Below are 27,321 nucleotides of genomic sequence, written 5' to 3' on the forward strand. Positions count from 1 at the left end.
GACCTAAGGACTGATAGTTTTTTCATGGAAGTTCAAACTTAAAAGGTTATAAATTAAAGATTGCATTTTCTCTAAATTGTAGTTGTTCATCCAGGACTATTAAAAAAAAGATGGTTGGCTTAAAAATGATGAGTCCTTCTTCCTTTTGCGACACAAGAAATTAAGATTGTTCTCTCTAATCCTCGATATGAAATGCATTGTGCATTGGTCTGTCATTGTGTTTTTTGTTCTAATAGACCATGGATGTGCTCTTTTGCCCCTGAAGTAATGGAGTAACATTTGTAATTACTCTACATTGTATTTTTGTAAATGTCTACATTATTTCCCTTGTATAAAATAATACTTTAACTTATTTGTAAATAACAAACCAAGTTATTATGCAGTTAATGCAAAATACTATATATTTTCCCAAAACTACCTTAACAGCAGAGAACTTTTTCTATGGGGAATCTTTAAGTAGTTTTAATACTTTAAGATTATGCAAATCCCAAAATGCTTTCCTCAGCTTTAAAAGTAGACCTACTTTAATTTATAACTGTGCAACAATGCACCACCTTAAAATATATTTGCTGATTGAAACAGTTTTAAAAATCATGATTTGAGTGCATTTGCAATGTAATGCATGTTCAATAGGTTTTTACAATATGTTTAATCTACAAGGTTTTAAGCACAGCTATTATGCTTTCCTATGTAAACCAGGTTAGTTACATATTCAAAATGTCACAGGCATAACCCTTTTCATTTTAGTGTTGCATTAGAATGTAATTTATTCAAGCTGTACTTTAGTGCTAATGTAATATGTAGCGTTAATACTATGGCAGCAAAGAAAACTGCTGTGAAAGTAGATTATCTTTATTGCCTTTTGACATAGTATAATTTTGTGTATAAAAGTGAATGTGTTTCTAGTTCTACATCTTTGCACACTTTAAAGTTTTTAAATATCACACAATATTTCCTTTCTCAGAACTTGATATTAGTGCTGATACAATATAATATATATATATATATATATATATATATATATATATATATATATATATATATATATATATTTTTTTTTTTTTTTTTTTTTAAGATAAAAAAGCAACACCAACAAAAGAAACATAAATGAAGCTCACATTCTTTATTTTTAATGACCAAATGTTAGATAATGTTAGATAATACATGGATACAGGTCAATGCAAATATAGAAAAAAAAAATTATGATATGACTGCAGCCAATGGGCTCGTGCACTGTATAAAATCCAGTGAAATCACTCAGTTTAAATAGATTTAACACCCACCTATTTTTAGCCATGCAATTGAAAATTTTAAATATATTTGGACTCAAATGAAAATAACTGTCACATTTTTGAAAATAAGGATATTTATTCTGGTATGTGAGCTTGGTGAATTGAGCCTAAACATGTTGTCCAAAGCCATAATCTGATTCTACCAGCCATATTATTTTTGAGTAGGTTACAATATTGTTAAATTAAGTAAATACAAAATATCTTTAAAAATGTCATGTATTGAATTAAAATAGTATCAACAATTACACACATATATAAATACCCTTCTTCCACCAATAAAAAATACAACAGCTTTTTTATTGGTGGAAGAAGGGTATTTATATATGTGTGTCATTTTTGATACTATTTTCCCCTGGTAACCTCTGGAGGAAACCTAGGGTTACATGGAACCCTGGTTAAGAAACCCTGCTTTAAGTCGTTTTTGCTGTGATATTTGGCAAAGTCTTTGCTATATCATTGGACAGGTCTGTTTTTTCTTGTTATAGAATAGCCAATGTAATTCTCTGATGTTCTTCAAATTGTCACTCTGGTAGCCATCTGTCAAAACTTCAAATTGATGACACCCCTCTCCGAACAGCTCAATTTACACAACTTTGTAAGAATACTTCATAGTCCCATTCTGTCTTGTGAATATTTGAGCCCAAGATATTTCCAAAAATAATTGTGAGAAAGTAAAGTATCCCCACTACATATGACATATGTTCTAACAAGAGATTAAACCATTTTGATATGCATGTACATTGTATGATGTTTGGAGTGATTGGGAGGTTTGCATCAAATGATGCAAATGCTTGTATATACTCCAAAAACTTGGTGAAATGACCATAAAATATATTTCACTACATGTAATGGGGTGGATTTACTAAATGTAATGGGATTAATTTATTAAAGGCACATAGACTGAGGACTTTGCAAGTGCAGTTACTCCAGAGGGATCTCTGCTGACTTCCATCATCCAATCATGTGCAAGCAAAAATGCATTTTTTAAATTTTCCTTGCAATTGATTGGGTATTCTTTGTAAAGTGAAGCTTTACCTCATTTACTAAGCTCTGGAGTACCCTGCAGAGTAGAACTATAGGCACTACTATTTTTTTCACAACTTTTTTTTAATTTTGGATAGTAAGGAGGGTTATAACCCCTGACTTTTTTTGCCACCTGTGTTCCATTGCAAGATTTCCCCTCTATTACTTTTCTGGGGACAACCCAAAATTTGGGATTTTCTTTTACTTTTTCTTCAATTATAATGGTAAACAGTGTAAATATAGAGAGGATGAATCTCCCTAATGGGGGCACAGACAGCAATGAAAACCTGACAGGTGTTCTAATTCACCTCCACTCTATCCAAAACTAAAAAAAAGGTTTTCCTTTAGTTATAATTTAAGTAAATCAACCCCAATGATTTCCATATTTTCATATTTAGGTTTCTATGCTTTACTGTTGAGAGAACTGATCCAAAAATGCAGAGACTACTCAAAATTGGCTATTATATTTTTACATTCCTTAAATACCACATATCTGGACCACTACTTAATTACTGCATGCAGGTAATTACTTATTTTCTTCTGTGAATTGACTTTAATCCCTTTTCATGTAGTATTTACTGACAGTTTTGAGCATTTAGCGGTAAATACCACAAAACAGCTGCAGGCTGCAGGATCGCCTGCAATATTTAGAGAAAATGTGTCCAGACACCTACATAACACATGCAATTTGGTTCTGTGAATGGAGCCCACTATCTTTATAAAATCCGCACAACAGTATCAATAAGCATGCTCTCATTCCAAGTATAGCATAGGTTCCATCAATATGTAATATGATAAGGACTCTGGCTTACTCCATCATCCCCTTAAGTATTCTGGTGGCCAATGTGGCAAAGATACTGATGTATAATGTATAAATATGAACCATATCTATCTATCTATCTATCTATCTATCTATCTATCTATCTATCTATCTATCTATCTATTTATCTATCTATCTATCTGTCATCATGATTTACTGTTTTAAGGGAAGGTGGTGTAGCAGTAAAACACCTTACTTGGTGATATTTATCATGGATGCCACCAGAAACTGGTCCACATTCCCAACTTTTAAGCAATGACTGATATTCCTGCAGATTTTATAATATATATGATTTAAGAAATACCTTTTGCCGCAATTTATACATATATATGTATATACTATATGTATATGCAGTATATACCTGCACATTTTTACAGCAGCTTTAAATGTTTGTAATATTACTACTTCCATGTTTTTACTTTTGGACATTTTGATAACTAATAGATGGCATTCTATAAAAACAGTAATTGGATTTCATGTATTACATTTGCTTTACTGTACCCATATAGCTTGATTAGCTTCAATAGGGGCGCTTTTTAATGCTAGTGGGATATTGTGGCAACTTTGTCAGTTTTGATTAGCTGGGTATGAAAGTAATGTGTAAAATACTTTTTAAATATATGTAATAAAGTATTTATAATAAAGGGGTGGTGTCTTTATCTCACCATTTTGGAGTATGTTATGAAATTGAAAAGTTCAGAGTGTTGCCCAAAGCTTTTTATAAATCTTTTCAAAATCTGTAGATGAAATGGATCTTGGATCTTGGATCTGAAGTAATATTAATGATAACACCACAAAAATGTAAAATGTCATTGACAAAGACAGGGACACACGCCAGCATATAAGAAAGGGACTTAAAAGGAACGAATGTGCCATTTTCAAAAACGACCCATGAGATAATGGTGCAGGCTTTTAAGGTGGGAGGTCCATGATAAAGTCCAGAGTAATGGAGAAACTTTCATTTCAGCACATACAGGATAGATGAGAACAAAATCCTTGATGTAAAAAAAAAAATCTGCATAGGTTTTGTTTGGAGGTCTTCTTGTGCGAGTGAGTATTGAAGGAAATAAGACCACCCAGACTAGGAGACAGGGGCCTTTCAGCCACTTCACCCTTTATCTTGTCATTTAGGCCCTGGCAAAAGGAGAAGGTGAGTAACTGCACCATGTACTGGTCAATGGTAGTCCTGGAGTAACTAGAGAAGCAGCAGTAGAGGAGGTTAAGCCAGACCTGTCAAAACTACATCTGAAGGCTGTCAGAAAATGGTCAGTGTCAGAAGTGAATGGGTCTCCATGCACCCAGAGGGGTGAAGCCCAGGCAAGAGTGTCCCTGGTAATAGTGAATTGATATATGCCACTATAGTCCCGACTGTATAAAGTTGTTAGGTTGCAGCATGAAATGTATGCTGCTTTGGTGCAGGAACCCTTTGATGGTAGATGGATCACCAGAGTAGTGGCCAACCCAATAGCTGGGCTAAAAACAGTAGCTGAAGGAGGAGGTGGTACATTCTTGGTACATTCCATCTGTCAATTTTGGTACATTCCATCTGTCAATTTTGGTCACTGGGATCTCTCCAGATGCACATCAACTGTCACTTTTGACCAGCAGTAAGGAGAGACAGGTGGATTGTACCTGTGGTAATACAAGCATCCAGGAGTAATAGATGTTACATATCTGCAGTGATGCAAGTGGCCTGTGTGGCACATGGAATATACCAGGAATTACCGTATTTATCGGCTTATAACACGCGCCAGAGTATAACACGCACCCAGAGTTTAGGAGGGAATTTTGAGGAAAAAAACTTTTAGTAGGGAAGTTTAAGGAAAAAAACTTACATTTAAATGCCCATCAATGCAGCCTTGTCAGTGTCCATCTGCAGCTTTGTCAGTGTCAGTGTAGCATTGTCAGTGCCCAGCTGTAGCCTTGTCCATCATTGCAGCCTTGTCAGTGTACTTCATTGCAGCCTTGTCAGTGTACATCATTGCAGCCTTGTCAGTACACTGAACTCCCGTTTAAAAATGGTGCCGCCATTCTCGGCAACTCTCGGCCACACTCGGCGGCTTTCGGCCACTCTCGGCCGTTCTCGTCGGCTCTTGGCTGCTCTCTGCGGCTTTCGGCTGCTCTCGGCCATTCTCAGCGGCTCTCGCCCTCTCTTGGCGGCTTTCGGCCACTCTCGGCCACTCTCGGCCGCTCTCGGCCACTCTCGGCCGCTCTCGGCGGCTTTCGGCCGCTCACGCGGGACTGTGAGAGTCGCTGAGAGCGGGCGAAAGCCACAGAGAACAGCTGAAAGCCGCCGAGAACGGCTGAAAGCGGCCGAGAGCCGCCGAGAGGCTCACAATCGGCGGGGATCGGCGTATAACACGCACCCACGATTTTCCCCTGATTTTAAGGGGAAAAAAGTGCATGTTATACGCCAATAAATACAGTATGTCAGGAGCGATAGAGCATACCTGTAGTGATGGCAGTGGCCAGAAGAAACATATGGAACATATCTAGAGCAGTGCAAACAGCTAGGAATTACAGAAGCAACATACCCAGAGTAGCAGCTGTGTGGAGCAGGAAGCCGCGGCAGAGGCATACAAATTTAGGATCCAGAATTCAGAATACCTTATTAATCCCAAAGGTAAATTATTAATTAATACCAAAGGGAAATTATAAGGATGCTCAGAACTGAGAGGCACAGGCTGAGCAAGTTTGTGGGGGCTTGGTGAAAAGTGGAAAAACATTGCATGGCCATGTGTATACAGGGCACCCGTGACCTGTAAGGATTTGGCCGAAAGGCTGCAAATGTGGCACCAGGATTAAACCCAGAAGTGAGCATGGTTGTGAGCCTTAGGAGATGTGGTGATGGAACATGGAGGGTAAGTAGCCATTACAAAGATATTCAATGAATTTAATGCTAACGTGCAGGCAGATATACAAGTTGCACATTAATTAAGCTCTGCATTCAATAACTGTATTTTTTGTAAATGCAGTTGTGGAAGTGACTTAAAATCAGCCTCTTGCTAACAAAGAACAATCTGATAGGAGAGAACAGTGTGACATAAAGATGAGCTCAACAGTGTGCTAATTTTCCTTGTACTGTCATGTCACATGCTGCGGAAGGGGCATTACTTTTACCTGTTCTTTACTGCACCAAGGAACAACCAGTTCTCCTGCCATGTTAGGAGAGGCTGTGCTGTGTGTCAGAGTTATGTAATCTCAGGTCTGAAATTGTAATCTCAGGATTGGAAATAAATGCAAATCATTGGACAGGCAAACATAGCTCATATAGTATGTATTTCATATCCTTATTTGACTGTTTGCTTGGAGTTCAATTATATAGATAAATTCCAGGGAAGAAAAAAATCCTCCCATGTAGTGGGGCTGCCTCTGCACCGCAAGAGTTAAATGCTCATTTAGATCTAGGGTACCAGAAAAAGCACTTTTACTTACTCCCACAGGCTCTTCCCACTCTGCTAGACTGATTCCCACAGCCTCTTCCCCCCTATGCTCCAGCAGTCAAAAGTTCTCTGATATCAACACTCAATGCAGTGCCCATAGCCCTGAACTGAAGGAGAGGACACTGAGGGGTAGTCCACCACCAGAGAGCAGGGGAGCACCAACTGGTAGGGGGAGAGGGGATCAGGTAAATAAAAGTTCCTTTTCAGGTTCCCCAGAAATAAACACGCATCTAACCACGGGCAGCCTCAATGCAAGGGAGGATTTTCTTTCCTTCCCTGGAGATGGACTTTATTGTGGTAGAAAATCTTCTAAAATATCCAGAAAACAACCTAAAAATGAAAAATTATTTCCAATACTTTGAACTGAAATCATGAGTCATAAATTATATAATCAAAATAATGGAATATAATTATACTTTTTTTTTTTTTAACATTTCCACAATACAGTGATGTCTTATAGGTTTTCCAACCAACAGAAAACTGTGATGTGAAATATGCTTAGATATGGCTGCAAAAGCACATTTAGGAAGTCCTACATTGGCTAAAGATTTCTTTTAAGAATTATCACAAGCTCTAGGGCCATTGAAACAGATGATGTACATTCACAGAGTGACATTATGTGTGGTAATTCATTGCTGAGAGGTATTTTTTAAATTAGAAGAAATTACTATAAAGAAAATATCAAATACTGTAGTGGATTGCAACCACACTAGACACTATAAATGCAATGCCTCTGCCTTTGACCTCATTAGTTGTGTATATAAGGCTTTCTAAACTCCCTATAACCCTTTCACTGCTAGGCCCTGCACTCCATTTTTCACCTCAAGTGGCCAGACTATTTTCTGACAGCACAGGGACCATAGAATAAAAAGAAGGTGCTACTGAGTTTTTAGGTCCTGCGATAGTGGCATAAATGTTTATCAAAACTGTATTTTTAATAAAAATACACTACTTACATAAAAAACACCATAACTTACATGATTCTTAAATTCCTAAATAAAAATCATATAACTTTATTTAGTTAAAGTGGTTTTAAAGGCTGAAGTTTTTTTTACCTTCATGCATTATATGCATGAAGGTAAAAAAAATGCTTCTGTATTCAGCTCCTCCGCAAAGTCCTCCCTAATACTTACCACTCTAGCGATGTTCACAAAAGGTGCGGCCCCCCCGGATCTCTCTCTCCTCATTGGCTGAGACAGAGCAGTGGGAGCCATTGGCTCCCACTGCTGTCAATCCCATCCAGTGAGGGGGATCGAGGGCGGGGCCGAGTTCCACTGTCTGTGTCTATGAACGCAGACAAAGGGGGCTTGGGAGCGAGCCTGCAAGAGTGCCCCCATGGGAAGCAGCATCCTATGGGAGCACTCGCTGAAGTGGAGGAGCCAGAAGCACCTGTGAAGGACCAGAGAAGAGGAGGATCAGGGCTGTTCTGTGCAAAACCATTGCACAGAATATCTGGCTTGTGTTGGAGACCACACTGGACTGACTGGATTGGTCATTAGTCCAGAGCGGGTATTCCTGTGTGCACAAAGAAAGGCATGCCTTTCGGTGGATACTGCCTAGCCATAGATGGTGGTGATGGGCCCTCTCGGGGATTGAGCTGCTGCCTTTTCTGTGTGACTTCTGTGTGACCCTAAGGTCATTTCAGCATGTAGACTTGGATAAAAAGGAAGGCGCGCCCGATGTCCAGTGAAATGTAACTTCTAAAATGTAGTTCATGGATCCATATTAAAAATTATCAACATGTCAATCAAGCCAATGTGTTTCAGGGGAGCAAACTCCCCCTTCTTCAGGGCTGTTGCTGCGTTCTATTTGGTGGAAACAATTCCCATGAGTGGTTATGTTAGATCAAGGTTCCTGAATGGCAGCATGACAGCTTTTATGTAAAGGCAGGCAGTATAGGATTGCTGCCTATACAACAATTCCGGCATCCTGCCATTCAGGGACCTTGATCCAACATAACCACTCATGGGAACTGTTCCCACCAAATAGAACACAGCAACAGCCCTGAAGAAGGGGGAGTTTTTCCCCCAAAATGCATTGACTTGATTTATATGTTGCTAATTTTTACTAAAGATCCATGAACCAGATTTTAGAATTCACATTTCTTTGGATATCAGGCGCGCCTTTCTTTTTATCAGAATTGCAGAGTAGGAAAGTATAATATATATTTTTTACATTTTGAATAACTTTAAAAAACAAATATTTGTATATTATAAATTGTCTGTGTGTATGTGGCAGATTATGTTAAATATCAATACTATTTTTGTCTTACTTTTGTCTTACTCTGTGGTAGTGTACTGAGCGGCCCCAAACCTTCTGCTCTGGGGTCCCCCGCCAGTGAACTCTGCTCCTCCTTTTCTGTGTTGTGGGGGGACTCATGTGGGCACACTCCTGAGTGGGCTGTGTGCATCCATAGACACACAATGCACCTTGTCCTCGCCCTCACTCCCCGCTCACATAATTTGGCTGACAGCAGCAGGAGCCAATGGCTCTTACTAATGTCTCTGTATCCTTGAGCTCGGTTCACACATGGGCGGCACGACTTGCAGGTCGCCTCAGCGAGGCGACCTGCAAACGACTGCCGGGGCGACTTGCGAGACGACTTCTGCATATTAGTCTATGCAAGTCGCCCCAAGTCGCCCCCAAAGTAATACAGGAACCTTTTTCTAAGTCGGAGCGACTTGCGTCGCTCCGATTAGAACGGTTCCATAGCACAGAACGGGAGGCGACTTGTCAGGCGACTAGGTCGCCTGACAAGTCGCCCCAGTGTGAACCGAGCCTGAGGAGAGGAACAGAGACCAGCTCCACTGCAGACAGGTGCATCGCTGGATCGAGTAGAACTTAGATAAGTATAAAGGGAGGTGGGGGTGATACAACCACTAAGCCATTTTTATCTTACTGTAGGAAATGCATTAAGGTAAAAAAACACCTTTAGAATTACTTCAAGTGCTGTCACCAAGAGCTGACAAGTCCCTTGGTGACAGTATATACTCCAATTGTTACAGATTATTTTTGGAGAATTATCAGGAGTCCAAACAGAACTTTGATGTTTCCCCTTAGGGATGGAGAAAGAAGTTACGTTCTCTGCATTCATCTTCCCTGTTTCCCTGCATTTACAATAAACACAAAAGTACTGAGCTTTTTTTGTGTTCTTTCACCAACTACAGGAGATCGTAAACATGGCGATCATATTTTGCACCTCATTCAGTATTAATAAAAAACAGAAGTATTGAGTACTGTACTATTCCATGTTTATTCAAAAGAAGGGAAAGCAGAATAAGGGTAGACATGAGGAGGAGAGCACACAAGGGTTGCGGGAGAGTGGCACAGTCATACAATTAACCTTCATGCAGTGCCCAAAGACAGTGGGGATTGGAGAGCACAGGGAAGAAGGAGGCCACAATGAAAGCAGAGGCATCAGTAGTGGCAAGGGGTGATGTTCTAATTTCTTGTGAATAATCGTTTTCAGTGGCTTGTCGGCTTCTTGTAGACAGTGGGGCAAGAAAAACCCAGGCAATAGGCACACAGAGGAAAAGTACAGCATACACAGTGCAAAGTTATATTGTCAAACCATTCCTGATACTGTAACAGAGACTTTCTAACAATAAGAACTGAGTGGCAATACTCACAGCAGTATGTAGGACTCACAGAGAGAGGGCGATGTACTGAGGTTGGCAGCACCTGGTGCAGGGAGCAGCTGAAGGCTAATGCAAAGCACAAGTAGCAGAGACTATCCCCAAGGAACTCTAGTGACACTCCTTTTCCTGTCCCTCCTTCTTTGGAACCTTTCCCTAAGCTTGCAAAAGTGGGTTCCTGCCCCTCACCTAGCCACATGCAGAATGTTCGTCAACTGCAATGAGCCAGGACTTTTTGTAAGCTCTGCCCTCACTAAAGCTGGCTGCAGGGGCCACCTGGTTGGCAGCATCCAATCCACCGCAGTCAACCCGATGACACTACAGAGGCCTAAGAGGAACTGCAGTGCGTGATGTTTCTATCCTTCTGGTTAGATTGCTGGGGAAAGTACCCAAAATCTCAAGAGAAAACACTTCAGTCCATTTCATGTGTGTCTTCTTGCAAGATTTGGGCCGCTCTGTATTCCCCAGGATCTTGTCAATAGGTGTGTAATGTCACCCTCACCTAGGCATCACAGGAGAAAAAAGGGAATAGAGTATAACTCAACTTTTTCATGTACAATTGGAGGTCTTTTTTTCAGGGGGGAGGGGGGCAAACCTCAAAAGTGGGCCTTACATTTTACTGCCATGTTTACTTTAAGTTCACAATAGAAGGGTAGATTTCTCAGCAATAAAGACATTTGCTGAGAGATTCAACCATCCTTTCATAGATCATTCATCTTCCAGAACCTGCCATAATCTGCCATAATCCTCTCTACAATGAGGCCAATGAAACAACGCAGCACATAGTAAAATATTCTTTGACTTTGGGAAGAAAACAATTGGCACTTGGTTTCAAAATATTTTTTTTTTATTATGCTTGAACAGCTGCAACTATTGGCCTATGTATGATTTTGGTTTATATTAAGCAATCAGTAACTAGGCACACAGATATAAATAAACACATGAAATAGCATACTGTTTGCACTAATATAAACACAAACCTAACTTTTCTAAATAAATGTAGTTTGCATTTGTGAAGTGTTCAGGTCACACTTGATGTTTCACTAGTAAATGGAATTTCTAAGTATAGTTCCTTAATTGGCAGTACCTTCTTTGTATGTAAATAGATTGCAGCTGTATCTGTATTTCACTCATGATTATGAGATTTTTTTTTGTTTCAGCATATTTTAGGCATCTCTGTTTAGATTTCACAACAAATAACATTTATCAGTATCTCTGAGGTGCCCGTTATAATTGTCATAGACCTGAGCCCTGCCCCTTTTTTGTTTTATGTAATGGCTAATGGGAAATAATACACAAGCAGGACAACTATGTTGATGAAGTTTAGGAACTGTCATTCCTACTTCCTGTCATTAAAAATTACAATCCATCTATCTGCTCTAATAAAGCCAAGCTTTTAGCTTGAATAAATAATAATTCATGATTGCCCCACCCCCTGCATATACAGAATATATTGTTTATTCAGGGGGCTTGACAGAGCTGACTACTTATCTTAGAGCACTTATCCTTCTTTTTATGTGGTGGCATCTGTGAAGAGTTGGTCTTGTGCCTGCCCAAGAGGAGTGGTTTTGAAAGACCTGTAACACGACACGGGGAGACCTGCAGGATATTCAGTTAAAGCGGAAAAAGAGGAAGTTCCACTTTAAGGCCTTCTCCCCACTTCTCTTCAGGAAATTACACTTTTTTCTGGTGGGGGGGGAGTGGATACCTGGTTTTGACCACCTAGATGATCCAAGCAGAAGTTCTCATCCCCTCCCCCCCCAGTCTTCTGGGATGCATGCACAGGTCCCAGAAGGCTGCTGGACCATTCACAATGCACAGCATGGTCAACATATGCACAGTGAGCACCCAGCAGTAAAACCACAAGCTGTCACAGTTGGGTGCCCACAGCTAAGATTCCGGCATCAGGGATTGAAGAGGGATGAAGAAAATGGCTCGGGTGAGCACAGCACTAGATCCTGGGACAGGTCAGTATCTGGATCCTGGGACAGGTAAGAGTCAGCAGCTACAGTTTTTTGTAGCCGCTGATCTTTAATTTTTACAAATATGACTAGAGCTCCTCCTTAAGTAAATTACTCTATTAGAGCAACTAAAGCCGGCCATAGATGGTTCAAATTTCGACCCGTTTAGCAGGTCCTAGCCGAGATTTGAATGATGCAGAAACAGGTTGATTGTACCCAAGTTGATTGATTGATCAACTTGGGTACAACCAGCATATCAAATTTTTCACGTGATTATTACCAACAGCTATAGCATCTAACAATAATCACTGTGTGTTCCCCCTGCAGGGATGGCTTCCCGCTCCCACCCCCCGCTGGGAGAACACCATAGTTCCATAAGAGGCATTCCCTCATCAACACTGACCCGTGATTGAAAGAAAGAAAACTGCACCATCTATTACTTAAACAAGTATATACTATATTGTCAAAAGTATTGGTATTGTCAAAAGTATTGTGTTTACCCACCCTTTGCTGCTTTGACAGCTTCAACTCTTTTGGGAAGGCTGTCCACAAGGTTTAGGAGTGTGTCAATGGGAATGTTTGATGATTCTTCCAGAAGCACATTTGCGAGGGCAGGCACTGATGTGGACGAGAAGGGCTGGCTCACAGTCTCCACTATAATTAATCCCAAAGGTGTTTTATCAGGTTGAGGTCAGGACTGAGGTTAGAGTATAAACTGACTTTTGAAACACAGTATAGTTTAATATAGTTTATTATAGTATTTAAATGTAAGAGCCTAGTGGAGGTCATGTTCAGTAACCACAAAAAGAGCTTTCTTATTCTGCTTAATGTTAACACCACTACTAATTTGCTTTGGTTTATATAAAAGATTACCAAAGATGGAGAAAATTGTGATCTTTTAATCTAGGAGTTACAGTGGGTCTCTGAAATTGTTTAAATATATATTTTTATTGTTTTTGCTTATTTTTTTAAATAAAAGCTGAATTCCAGGCATCTGAACACATGCAAGATTGGTTTATTTTAACAATTTATTTAGTGTCTTTTTAAAGCGGTAGTAAACTAAAAAAAAAAAAATCTTCTCCCTGCAAATGAATGTCATAATGTCAAGGGTGAAGATACAGCGCTGTCTCGCAAACAAATCTGCTAGAATTAATAGCATAAACAGTAAATTCAGCTACAGCTCAAATGTGAGATACACACAATTCAATAATAACATAAGGAAAAAGCTGCGCAACATGAGATTAAACAAGGAGAATAATTAAAAATCCTCATATAACTTTTATAGATGAAAAATGTGGTTACTCTCAGTGAAATGTTTGACACAAATTTCTAAGATAACCATATAGGCTATATGATCCGAACAGATGTACTATACATTAAACTGCACAGTATATCTCTGAAATGTCCTGAGTGCAGTTCTGGTTAGCAGAAAGTCCTCATCAAAAACAATATGATTAATCCCAAATGTATGATGTCCTCAATGCACTGGTTATTGGTGACTTCAAACTGAAAAAACACCTCAGAAGGAGTGATCAGGGATAGAAAAAGATTCTTCCACCTGGAAAATAACTGCCGCTTACCAGCTACATTGATCTCTTTTTTAAGGAGATAGTATCCGCTTGTGGCATATACCCCTGCCAGGGTCTTTATATACTTCAGCCAGATGTCACCTCTCTTCCCACATAGATTACCTCTGAGTGACTCCCGATCAATGATTCCCCATGTTGAGAAAAGGGCTTACATAGTGTGATACCGTAAACATTTTATTATTGTTAAAAAAAAGGATTTCACTTACAAGATGGTCGTTTTTGTAAAAGCAAGATAACTTGAGCCGGCCGGCTCTCGATAAAAACGCCCGTTGCTTCCGGGACTGCGTTGTTGTTGTGGTGACGTCAGCACACCGCTCCTCCCTACGCCGCTTTGCCACAGATGACGTCGACCAGGGGTGTGCCCCTGGACGACGTCATTGATCGGGAGTCATTCAGAGGCAATCTATGTGGGAAGAGAGGTGACATCTGGCTGAAGTATATAAAGACCCTGGCAGGGGTATATGCCACAAGCAGATATGATCTCCTTAAAAAAGAGATCAATGTAGCTGGTAAGCGAAACCAATTCGGATATATAGAGGCTTGATTACCCATGTAGTATAGATATGGTATGTACCTTGAAAAGGTGTAGTTGTCTTTCAGCCCCTGAAAACCTGCAAACCAACAATTGTCCCAGACAGAGAGGGGACCAAGAAAAGATGGGGCTCATGAAGAAAGGCAACATCAATTATATATGAAAAAAAAAAATATCAAAAAGTATTTATTGTGGTACAAAAAATATAATACATGCGGATAAAAGAGTATAAACCAGTGGCTATACTGCCCTGGATAAAAGGATTGGTCGATCATGTAGAGTCGAACAATACAGACACAGACTGGGGGGACACTACAACATGTAGACAAGGACAAACAGACGAACGTCCGCACGTCAAGGCAATTGATGTCAGCTCAGCCTACTGTAATGTAAAGTTTTCAGCAATTCTGAGTAAGGTTATGAGCTGACATCAATCCTCTAGGAGGTGGCTCGAGCCAAGGGTGGCAGGGAAGGGGGAAGCCTGGGAAAGGAAAAAGGAAGGGATAGGAGAAGAGAGGGGTGGGGGCCGTGGAGAAGGGCACTGGATAGAGCAGGGCAGATCCCCGCAACCTGTGGTTGAAAGGAATGTAATGGCTGTAAACAGTGCTGGAAGTCCTACTGGGAGCACAGAGTCCGATCGTGTGTGTAGCAATGTACCTTAGTGTGCATGATAGTGCTATACATATATCCTGATGGAAGCTAATGCAGTCAATAGAGCAATATCTTGCATCCAGTTGGTTAATAGAAACAGCAAATAACGGTGGTCAAGTACGTTACCACTTCCGGGTCCTGTATGTAGCTCAACAGATACTACCGAAGTGTAGTGTCACCAATGCTGTCATCTGCTTCCACCGACTGCTGACGATAGCATGCAGTATAGCTTTCTGGGTCACTGTGTTTCCAGAAATGCACTGCTGTGTTGGATGGATAGCCATCCGAACAGGTGCACCTGTGTCCTTCTGAGAGGTGGCCTCGGCCTATGGATAATTTACCCTCCCTCCGTGTGTGAGCCGGCTAGCCCCAACAGGGGATGAGAGCGGAGCGTGACGTCCGAACCTCTGAGCGGGATGACGTCAACGCGTTTCACAAAACATAGATGTGTAGCTTCATCTGGACGTGTAAGTGGCGTGTGAGGACTCCTTCTTATTGCCGTCCATTCCTCGTACATGCCCACCCAGCTGATATACATAAAGGAGATGCTCCCTATCCGTGTGATAGCCAGGTTATCATTTGCTGCTTATATGCTGCTTTTTTGAAAGTTGTTGGATTCCTTAATTCAACTGTGGTAATCCTTGCATATGACCTGCTGGATCGTTGCCCAGTGGGGTGAAAGTATTCTGAAAATAATAATGACAGTATATGGCCATATTTCATGTATCATATAACCCCTCTATTGCAGAGAGTATTATCATAGATCAGTTATGGTCCCTCCTCCCTTACACGTAAGATATAGGACCGATGATTCAATAGGAGGTATACATTTGGAATAATAATCAAACCAAAGGCAAAAAGACAGTAGGGGATGAGGGGGGAGGGGGGTAAGAGGAAGGGAAGCAGAGGAAGGAAAAGGAATGTAAGTATGAGTCAGGGAAGTGATTGACCCCCCACTAAGTATCTCAGTTATATATTTGCACTTCATATTCCCCAGTATATACATATATGTCAGACATAGGTTAGGGTGCATATACAGGTCAAGAATGTGATTGGCTCGCAACCATATATGTCAGTTATAATAATATAACTGTATGATCATCATATATATCTACTGTGAGAACCTAAGTTGGGGGTATAGGCAGAGTACGTTCCTCAGTGTTTCATCTAGGTTGGAGGCCACTGCGATGAAAGGAAGGAATAAACAGTCATGATGCTATTCAAATATAGAACCTATATATCAAAAAGGGTAGAGTGGAATAAAGGAGTTTGGGGAGGAAAAACAGAAACACTGCAAGAATCATGGAGTTTTGGATGGCCCCAATAGGAAATAAATCTACAGCCAATAGATTTATGTTGCCAAGAATGGCTGCAAATTTAGTTCCGTATTGAGGCCTAGCGGAACCAAGAAAAATCCTGACAAACCGGTAGCCAGACACTTTGCCCGATACCATCGCGGCAAACTGTCTGGCATGCTGGTCAAAGTCCCCTCGTCTAGAGGAGAGGTTTAGGGCATATATGCCCTTGACCAGCATGCCAGACAGTTTGCCGCGATGGTATCGGGCAAAGTGTCTGGCTACCGGTTTGTCAGGATTTTTCTCCAGGATTTCCCTCATGTGTTCTCCTAGGCGAATCCTGAATTGACGTTTGGTCTTACCAATATAAATCTTTTTACATGGACAGGTTAACATGTAAATGACTCTAGTGGTTGCGCAATTAATGAGGCTTTTAATCTCAAAGTTGTTTTTGTTTTGAGAGTCACTGAATGTAGTTGTTCTGTGTACATATGGACATACTTGGCAATGTCCGCAGGAGAACATCCCCTTACTTCTAGGGAACTGGGATAGCCAGGAGCTATCCATGCTTCTAATGTGTTCAGAACGAACCAAACAGTCACTCAGATTTTTAGCTCTTCTTGCCACCATTTTTGGGGTGGGCCCTACTATCTGTGCTATTCCGGGAGTGCTAGTGAGTATACCCCAGTGTCTTTGTAGTATGGATCTAACCGTGTCCCATTGGGTGCCAAATTCCGTGAAAATTCTCACTGGGTCAGGAGTAGTGGGAAGTGGGAGGATATGTTGTGAATTTTTTGTTGTTTTCTTGTCTAGGAGGGCGGGGCGAACATGCTCTGCTGCCTTACGTTTCGCTCTTCTTATTTGTTTATGGGAGTATCCGCATTCCCAAAATCATTTATACAGTTCGTCACTTTCACGTCTATAGTCTTCTTTGTTTGAGCAATTTCGCTTTATGCCAAGGAATTGGCCTACTGGGATACTATCCTTGAGCCATTTCGGATGGTGACTATCTGCTCTCAGAAGTGTGTTCGCAGAGGTCTCCTTCCGAAAGGTGTGGGTTGCCAGGGACAAATCCTTCCTACTGATTGAGAGATCCAAGAAAGAAATTCTTTCATGGTCCCATACGTAAGCTAATTTGATGTTGCAATCATTGGAATTCAGAAAGTCTATGAATCTCGCAAGTGAGTCCTGATCACCTCTCCAAATGACAAACATGTTGTCGATGTACCTGAGTCACGTATGAACATGGCCCAGGTACATCAGCGAGGTATAAACCAAATCCCTCTCCCACAGTCCCATGTGAAGGCACGCATATTCAGGGGCCCAGGGTGCACCCATGGAGGTGCCATTAATTTGTTGGTAATTATTTGATAGAAATTGAAAAAAATTATTTTTAAGGGCAAAGGTCAACAGGTCCACCAAAAATTCATTTTGAGGTCCATAGTTAGGGAAATGTTCGTCTAGAAAGGTTTCCACCGCTCTAATCCCCCAGTCATGGGGAATCGACGTGAAAAGAGATTCCATGTCGATCCCCATGAGGAGGAGCTTCCCCTGTAAATTAATCTGAGAAATATGTCTCAAGACATCGCCGGTTTCTTTGACATATGATCTGAGGTCAGTGACCATCTCTTTGAGGAGGTTGTCTAGATATTTACCGACTCTTTCTAGGGGGCCCTTGATTGCCGAAACGGCCTCCCAGGGGGATTTGTCAGGGACTTGTGTACTTTCGGGATGATATAGAATACTGGTACATTAAATTCATCTACAGTAAGATAGTCTAGCTCTCGTTTACCTAAAAGTCCTGCCTCTTCTGCTAATCTAAGTTTGTTGTTGAGGTTCGTGACAAGTTTGGGAAAAGGGTCACTGGATAGTTTTTTATATGTTGTGGTGTCGCCTAAAAGGCAAAATACTTCCTTTTCATAGTCTTTTTCGTCCAGGAGTACTATGTTCCCACCTTTGTCACTCCTTTTTTTTTCATATATAATTGGTGTTGCCTTTCTTCATGAGCCCCATCTTTTCTTGGTCCCCTCTCTGTCTGGGACAATTGTCGGTTTGTAGCTGGTAAGCGGCAGTTATTTTCCAGATGGAGGAATCTTTTTCTATCCCTGATCACTCCTTCTGAGGTGTTTTTTTCAGTTTGAAGTCACCAATAACCAGTGCATTGAGGACATCATACATTTGGGATTAATCATATTGTTTTTGATGAGGACTTTCTGCTAACCAGAACTGCACTCAGGACATTTCAGAGATATACTGTGCAGTTTAATGTATAGTACATCTGTCCGGATCATATAGCGTATATGGTTATCTTAGAAATTTGTGTCAAACATTTCACTGAGAGTAATAAAAAAGAAATAACCGCGCTAAATATAAGTGAAACACGTGAAGCAATCTCAAAGACTTCCGTTTTGTATATAAATACAAAAATGTTGAAAAATATTAAAAATGAAATTATGAAAAGTACATGGGTCAACACATGTATGTATGAATCAAACATGAGTGTCCATATGTAATAGTTACGAATAAAAATAAGTGTCCATATATAGTAACAGAAAATAAAAATGTGAAGTGATGATCTGAAAACAGTCCAAGAAAGACCCCTTGGGTGAATCCAACCAGAGTCAATGGTGTAAAAAATATGAGTGACAACCCATACAATATCCGCAAATACCCAATAATTGCGCTTACCGCAAGGCAAGCGAACACCAGCCTGTATCCCGTCTTGGTGTGGAGAATCCAGATGGTGCTCTTAGACTGTATACATCGTAGCTGAAAGGATGTAATGAAGACACCAAACTTCCATCTCATGGACATGTAAATAAAAGGAAACTGGCCATTGTGTAATACTGCCAAACTAATTAAAGTTTAGAAAAGGTAGAAAACTTACACTAGTGCATAAAGATACAGCAGGAAAAAAAAGGGAACTTAGAGTGAACACTAGCAAACTCAGTAGTGAAGATGAGACCCCACACTCCGTGCAAATATTGTCCACACTGAAAATGGCGATGACGTCAGAGCGTCAACCTCCCGTGAGGTTGAGCTCTGACGTCATCGCCATTTTCAGTGTGGATGGGTGCTCGCTATGCCGGCCGGCTGTTTGCTGTATTTTTACATACTCATGTGAGTTTTCTACCTTTATCTATTAAATCGTTTTTATCAGTATTACACTATGGCCAGTTCCTTTTTATTTACATGCTTGTAAGATGTCATTTTGGAGTCTCTGCTGTATCCCCCGGTTCCTGCCGCAAGCAGTCCAGAACGCCAATGGATCTCTCATACTGCTATTGAACATAAGCTGTGGTTGGCTTGCCTTGTGGTAAGCGCATTATTTGCCTGGTGGTGGATCACGTAGTGTGGTGTGGTTAACCAATACTGAACACAAGCTGTTGTTGGCTTGCCTTATGGTAAGCGCAATATTTGCACGGAGTGTGGGGTCTCATCTTCACTACTGAGTTTGCTAGTGTTCACTCTAAGTTCCCTTTTTTTTCCTGCTGTATCTTTATGCACTAGCGTAAGTTTTCTACCTTTTCTAAACTTTAATTAGTTTGGCAGTATTACACTATGGCCAGTTTCCTTTTATTTACATGTCCATGAGATGGAAGTTTGGTGTCCTCATTACATCCTTTCAGCTACGATGTATACAGTCTAAGAGCACCATCTGGATTCTCCACACCAAGACGGGATACAGGCTGGTGTTCGCTTGCCTTGCGGTAAGCGCAATTATTGGGTATTTGCGGATACTGTATGGGTTGTCACTCATATTTTTTACACCATTGACTCTGGTTGGATTCACCCAAGGGGTCTTTCTTGGACTGTTTTCAGATCATCACTTCACATTTTTATTTTCTGTTACTATATATGGACACTTATTTTTATTCGTAAATATTACATATGGACACTCATGTTTGATTCATACATACATGTGTTGACCCATGTACTTTTCATAATTTCATTTTTAATATTTTTCAACATTTTTGTATTTATATATGTACTTCCTCACGGAAGTCTTTGAGATTGCTTCACGTGTTTCACTTATATTTAGCGCGGTTATTTCTTTTTTATTAGTTATTTTAGTGCATATCTCACTGTTTAACTGCTGCTTTTTGGGGGGATATTTTCTATAGGTAGCGCAGTATTTTTTTTTTTTTTTTTTTGTGATTTCACTGAGAGTAATCACATTTATCACATTTATTCACATCATCTATAAAAGTCATATGAGGATTTTTAATTATTCTCCTTGTTTAATCTCATGTTGCGCAGCTTTTTCCTTATGTTATTAATGTCACAATGTGCTAGTATGCATTGCATACTAGCACATTATGAAAGACTTACCTAAAAACCAAGCCCTCCAGCAGCACACTGTCACCACTGACAGGGCCTCCATTTTTCCCCGGTCTTCCTTCTGGGTTCGCAGGCAGCCGCTGTTTGATTGGAGTCACGGCCGCGGCAAGGCTCTCTCTATGGACATCACCTGCTCTGCTAAAGTAAATATATCCTAAACGGTGCACCTTTAGGAGATATTTACTGTATCTACAGGTAAGTCCTATTATAGGTTTACCTGTAGATATAAATAACAAAAAGGTCTTTACTACCACTTTAACCACTTCAATACAAGGCATTTTCACCCCCTTCCTGCCCAGACCAATTTTTAGTTTTCAGCGCTGTCGCACTTTGAATGACAATTGCACGGTCATGCGACGTTGTACCCAAACAAAATTGATGTCCTTTTTTCCCACAAATAGAGCTTTCTTTTGGTGGTATTTGATCACCTGTGCGGTTTTTATTTTTTGTGCTATAAACAAAAGAAAAGCGTCAATTTTGAAAAAAACACAATATTTTTTACTTTTTGCTATAATAAATATCCAATTTTTTTTAAAAAACACATTTTTTCCTCAGTTTAGGCTGATACATATTCTTCTACATATTTTTGGTAAAAAAAAATCACAATAAGCGTATATTGATTGGTTTGCGCAAACGTTATAGCGTCTACAAAATAGGGGATAGATTTATGGCATTTTTGTTTATTTTTTTTTTTTTTACTAGTAATGGTGGTGATCTGCGATTTTTTTTTGTGACTGTGACATTGCGGCGGACACATCGGACACTTTTGACACATTTTTGGGACCATTCACATTTATACAGCGATCAGTGCTATAAAATTGCACTGATTACTGTGCAAATGTGACTGGCAGGGAAGGGGTTACCCAGGAGGGGGTGATTGAGGGGTTAATTATGTTCCTAGGCAGTGTTTCTAACTGTAGGGGGTGGGGACTCACAAGGGGAGGAGACCGATCGGTGTTCCTCTGTACTGGGAACACACCATCGGTCTCCTCTCCTCTGACAGGACGTGGATCTATGTGTTTACACACACAGATCCACGGTCTTGCTCAGTTAACGGGCAATCACGGGTGCCCGGCGGACATATCAACTGTCGGGCACGCACACTGGGTCCCAAGCAATGCGGCGCGCACCCCCTAGACGGATGGCAAGCCCAGGACGTCATATGATGCCCACCCAGGATGGGAGATCCCATCTGCGGGCATCATATTACTATGGGCGGGTAGGGAAGTGGTTAACAAGAAAGGGGGGATGTTGGGACTTTCCCTTCTAATATTACTACCACTTTAAAAGCAACCCTAATTTGACTTGGTGTTAGCCTTTTCTACAGCAGAGCACTACAGGGAAGATGACGGTTAAGCACTAGCCAATAAGTTATTCTGCAGTGCTCATGTACTAACAAAACATTGTTAGTACCTGGTAATAGGAGGGGAAAGCAGGGTTGCAGAGAGATAAGCTCATTAGCCTGCTACTTCATATCTATTATCTATACAAAAGCTGGGGAGAGGGGAAAGATCTAGTTGTATTACTTAAAGTGTATCTACAGCCAACATTTTTTGTTTTACAAAGAGTAGAGAAAGGTTAATACCTCTGTCATGTTTTACTGCTGTAAAAAAAATGTTAGAAAAATTGCCCCCAAAGCTTGCCATGCGATGAGAGACCAGATGATTTTTGATGAGTGTGTAGTCCTTCACACTCAACAAACATCAATCAAATTAAGAGACATGTTGGAAAAATGGCCTCAATCAGTGGCTGCAACCTCAGTGTAGTCAGACATCAACAGGTGTTGCTGTCAGAAAAAAAAAAAAAAAACAGTATATGGCCAGCTTTACTCACAGTCTCAGGGACAACCTTATCACCAGACTGGAAATGAAGTTAAGAAAACTCTACAATGGCAGCACAGACAGAAGTAAATATACAATTAAGTTAGTCATGTGAATGCTGGAACTCTTGTTGGCTTTATTTGTGGTTGTTTTCCTGTTGCAGGTTTCCCCTTATTTCCAGACTGGTAAAACAGAAAAATTAGTGAAAATCTCTCTAATGGAGCCCCAAAAGTAAAACCTGACAGGTTTCTAAACCTTTCCCACTCTATCCCAAACTATAAAAAAGACACACTATGACCACATTAGAAAAAAATCAGAGCACCAATCTGGCCGTACTCTATGACAGAGAATGAATCTCAGAAATTAATTGGCAGAAAAAAAAAATCTGTTGATAGGTTAAAATAAATCTGATATATGTGTTTCTGAAGTTCAATCATGCTTGAATATGTAATATGAGAAAATAGACTTGTTCAAATCATGGCAGGTTGCTTTTGTTGAATGTCTGAGATATAATATACTCATACATGGGAACTTTTGGAAGTGGCTTGAGCATGAGATAAAGGGAATTTGTCATCAATATATCAACATACTTATTACTTAATGATGCACAGCCATGTCTTAATTCTTCCATACCGCATATTCTCAACAATGTAATAATGGACACATAGGCCATTCACCATCATCATAATCATCACAAACTGAATAACATAACCACCACTATTGTTTCAAAGTGTGACACACTCCTTTGTCATTTACAGAGAGCACAGTCTCAGTAGCATTTTAATAGACTCATTTGAAGAAAGTGACATATTTGAAGCACCTGGTGAAAGTGACTCTTCCAAAACATCACAAAATTGAAAATCTGCAAACATTTTTAAATAAAAATGAAGATTTTGGAACGTCAAGCAATATATAATACTGTAAAAGAATACATCAGCTGTTTATATGTTCCTATATACACAAGTCCTGTAACTGACCACAGGATCTGTTTCTCATAAATTTGTCACTTTTCATTTCGAAAGTGCTTATGGATTCACCAATTGACAAATGAAATGTCCCACCTATCGAATCGTATTAGAGTATATAACAACCTTAGGGTAACTGTGTTGCTGTCTGTAAAGTGATGCATGGTCAGGTGCAGCTAATACTGCCGCCTCCAAAATGCCTGCTTTTTCTGACAGTTGAATGGAATTTTTCAATAAGAATACTGTGCTACAACTGTGAGCCTTGCATTTGACTCAAGGCCACTTGAATGGGTCATGCTCAGCAATGGTGCTGCCCACCTAATATGATGGGGGGGTAACTTTTGTCATGTCATAGAGCAAAGCAGCACTGGCATGTGTACAATCTCACCTGGCTGTCTTTGCAGCTTAGGGGGGTGGGTGGTTGGGATGTGGTAGCTCTTGCAAGACTCTTTGTTTGGGGACACAGGTATCAGACACGTCTATCAATGTTGAATAGTGAAGAATCTTACCCCTGGAACAGAGGGAAGGTAGGAGACCCCCACCAGAGAGGTAAGTTTAAGGCAAGCCACAGATTATGCAATTTCTGAATATCTTTGGCCAGCTTAATGGCAGCTTTTTTTAGAGAACCATCAGATTAACTACTGCCATGACAATGGTAATCAAGACATACAGTACCTTGAAAAAGTATTCATACTCCTTGAAATTTTCCACATTTTTGTGGATGTTACAACCAAAAACGTAATTGTATTTTATTGGGATTTTATGTAATAGACCAGCAAAAAGTGGCACATAATTGTGAAGTAGAAGGGAAATGATAAATGGTTTTCAACATTTTTTACAAATAAATATGTGAAAAGTGTGCCGTGCATTTGTATTCAGTCCCACTGAGTCAATATTTTGTATAACCATCTTTCGCTGCAATTACAGCTGCAAGTCTTTTTGGGGGTGTCTCCACCAACCCTGCACATCTTGAGAGTAACATTTTTGCCCATTCTTCTTTGCAAAATAGCTCAAACTCTGTCAGATTGAATGGAAAGCACCTGTGAACAGCAATTTTGAAGTCTTGCCACCGATTCTCATTTGGATTTAGGTCTGGACTTTGACTGGGCCATTCTAACACATATATACAGTATGCTTTAAACTAAACCATTCAATTGTAGCTCTGGCCCCGTCTCAAATCTTTTGCAGACTCTAACAGGTTTTCTTCAAAAATTGCCCTGTATTTGTCTCTATACATCTTCCCATCAATTCTGGCCAGCTTCCCTGTCCCTGCTGAAGAAAAGCATCCCCACAATATGATGCCATCACCGCCATGTTTCATGGTGGGGATGGTGTGTTCAGGTGATGGGCAGTGTTAGTTTTCTGCCACACATAGCTTTTTGCTTTTAGGCCAAAAAGCCAAATTTTGGTCTCATCTGACCAGAGCACCCTCTTCCACATGTTTGCTGTGTCCTCCACATGGCTTTCGCAAACTGCAAATGGGACTTCTTATGGCTTTCTTTCAACAATGGCTTTCTTCTTGCCACTCTTCCATTAAGGAAAGATTTGTGGAGTGCGCAACTAATTGTTGTCCTGTGGACAGATTCTCCCACCTGAGCTGTGGATCTCTGCAGCTCCTCCACAGTTACCATGGGTCGCTTGGCTGCTTCACTGATTATGCTCTCCTTGCCTGGCCTGTCAGTTTAGGTGGATGGCCATGTCTTGGTAGGTTTGCAGTTGTGCCATACTTTATCCATTTTTGGATGATGGATTGAACAGTGCTCCATGAGATGCTCAAAGCTTGGGATTTTTTTTTTTTTATAACCTAATCCTGCTTTAAACTTCTCCTGAACTTTACCCCTGACCTGTCTGGTGTGTTCCCTGGCCTTCATGATGCTGTTCATTCACTAAGGTTATCTAACAAACCTATGAGGGCTTCACAGAACAGCTGTATTTATACTAAGATTAAACTACACACAGCTGGACTCTAATTATTAGACTCTTATTAATTAGGTTACTTCTGAAGGCAATTGGTTCCAATAGATTTTAGTTATTGGTATGATAGTAAAGAGGGCTGAATAAAAATGCACACCACACTTTTCAGATATTTATTTGTATAAAATGTTGAAAACCATTTATAATTTTCCCTCCACTTCATAATTATGTGACACTTTGTGTTGTTCTATCACAGTGATGGCGAACCTTGGCACCCCAGATGTTTTGGAACTACATTTCCCATGATGCTCATCTACACTGCAGAGTGCATGAGCATCATGGGAAATGTAGTTCCAAAACATCTGGGGTGCCAAGGTTCACCATCACTGTTCTATCACATAAAATCTCAAAAAATACATTTACCTTTTCACTCGTAACATGACAAAATATGGAAAATTTCAAGGGATATGAATACTTTTTCAAGGAACTGTATAACATAGCATTGGGTGACAAAAGACTCACCTAGTACATCACAACAAGTTAAACAGAACCATGTTGAAAAATGTCAAATAATATGTAGACAAAAAAACAATATGACCTGTGCAGTTTAGGGTCCCATGAACATAATCCCACAAGATGTTATTAGAATAGTACATTTGTGGAAGTTTAATTGTTCATTGAAATCAAATCCGTGACCATATAGAGATAAATAAAGCCATTGACAAAAGAATAACACAAGATTTTGATAGCCACAATGAGGATAAGGAGTCCATTAGGAAGACAGTATCTAAAATTACACTTGAAAAACTCAGCTTTAGATATATGATATCAAAATAAGCTGCCAAATGTACACACTGGTTCCTAAGAATATTTGGTGGACTCTCACAAGATTATTTTTACAATGTTGTTGACATCATATCTATGCACCTACATAGCACTGATAATGTTATACCAATATATTATAGAGATAATAGCTACTTTATGGTGTAATGCATTTCATCTAAGGATAGCCTCAGGAAAAGTAAAAGAAAAATGAATCCTTATTGGCTTATCTTTCTTTCTCGGCAATCAATTTTGAATTTTGATTAGGATGAGGAAATTTACATTGTAAAGGGGAAGAAATAAATAAAACACTTTCAGGTCGTTAATATTTGTTTATTGTTTATAATTTATGTATTCAATACTAAATGTGAAGTAGGCTGTCATAACACACACTATAAACTAAGTACTGCATACTTCTTAAAGTAAATACTGTATATTTGTTAAAATGACCAATAAAAAGGCCGGCTAAATTTAACCACTTGCCCCCCAGAAGATTCACCCCCCCTTATAACCAGATCCCTTTTTGCAATACAGCACTGCACTAACTTAACTGACAATTGCACAATCATGCAATGCTGTACCCAAATAAAATGTATGCCTTTTTTCCCACAAATAGAGCTTTCTTTTAGTGGTATTTGATCACCGCTGCATTTTTTATATTTTGTGCTATAAACAAAAAAAGAGCCACAATTTTGAAAGAAAAAAAAAAAAAATTTTTTTTACTTTCTGCTATAAAACACATCAAATAATAATAAAAAAAAAAATGTCTTCATAAATGTACGCCAATATGTATTCTGCTACATGGTTTTTATTAAATCCCAATAAGTGTATATTGATAAGTTTTCACAAACGTTATAGCGTCTACAAGCTATGCGCTAAATTTATTTATTTTTATTTTTTTTTTTTATACTAGTAATGACGGCGATCAGCGACTTAATGGTACTGCGATATTGCGGCGGACAGTCAGACACCAATTGACACTTTTGACACTTTGTGGAGACCAGTGACACTAATACAGTGATCTATGCTAAAAATATGCACTGTCACTGTATTAATGACACTGGCTGGGAAGAGGTTAAACATCTAGGGCGATCAAAGGGTTAACTGTGTGTCTAACCAGTGTTTTTGTGTACACAGTGTGCTGCTTTTATTAGGGAAAGAGATTGATCCTATTCCCTGCTTTGCAGAGATACAGAATACATCCCTTCCCTCTGTCAG

At 39.9% G+C, this 27,321-nt stretch overlaps 1 protein-coding gene across 4 annotated transcripts in view; it reads left to right on the forward strand.

The window, feature by feature from the left end:
- NLGN4X (neuroligin 4 X-linked) overlaps positions 1–27,321 on the forward strand; it is a 662,825-nt gene that overhangs the window by 325,315 nt on the left and 310,189 nt on the right. The gene's annotated exons all lie outside the window — the stretch shown is intronic.

Source organism: Aquarana catesbeiana, linkage group LG02 (genome assembly GCF_042186555.1).
Source record: "Aquarana catesbeiana isolate 2022-GZ linkage group LG02, ASM4218655v1, whole genome shotgun sequence".
NCBI lineage: Eukaryota > Metazoa > Chordata > Amphibia > Anura > Ranidae > Aquarana > Aquarana catesbeiana.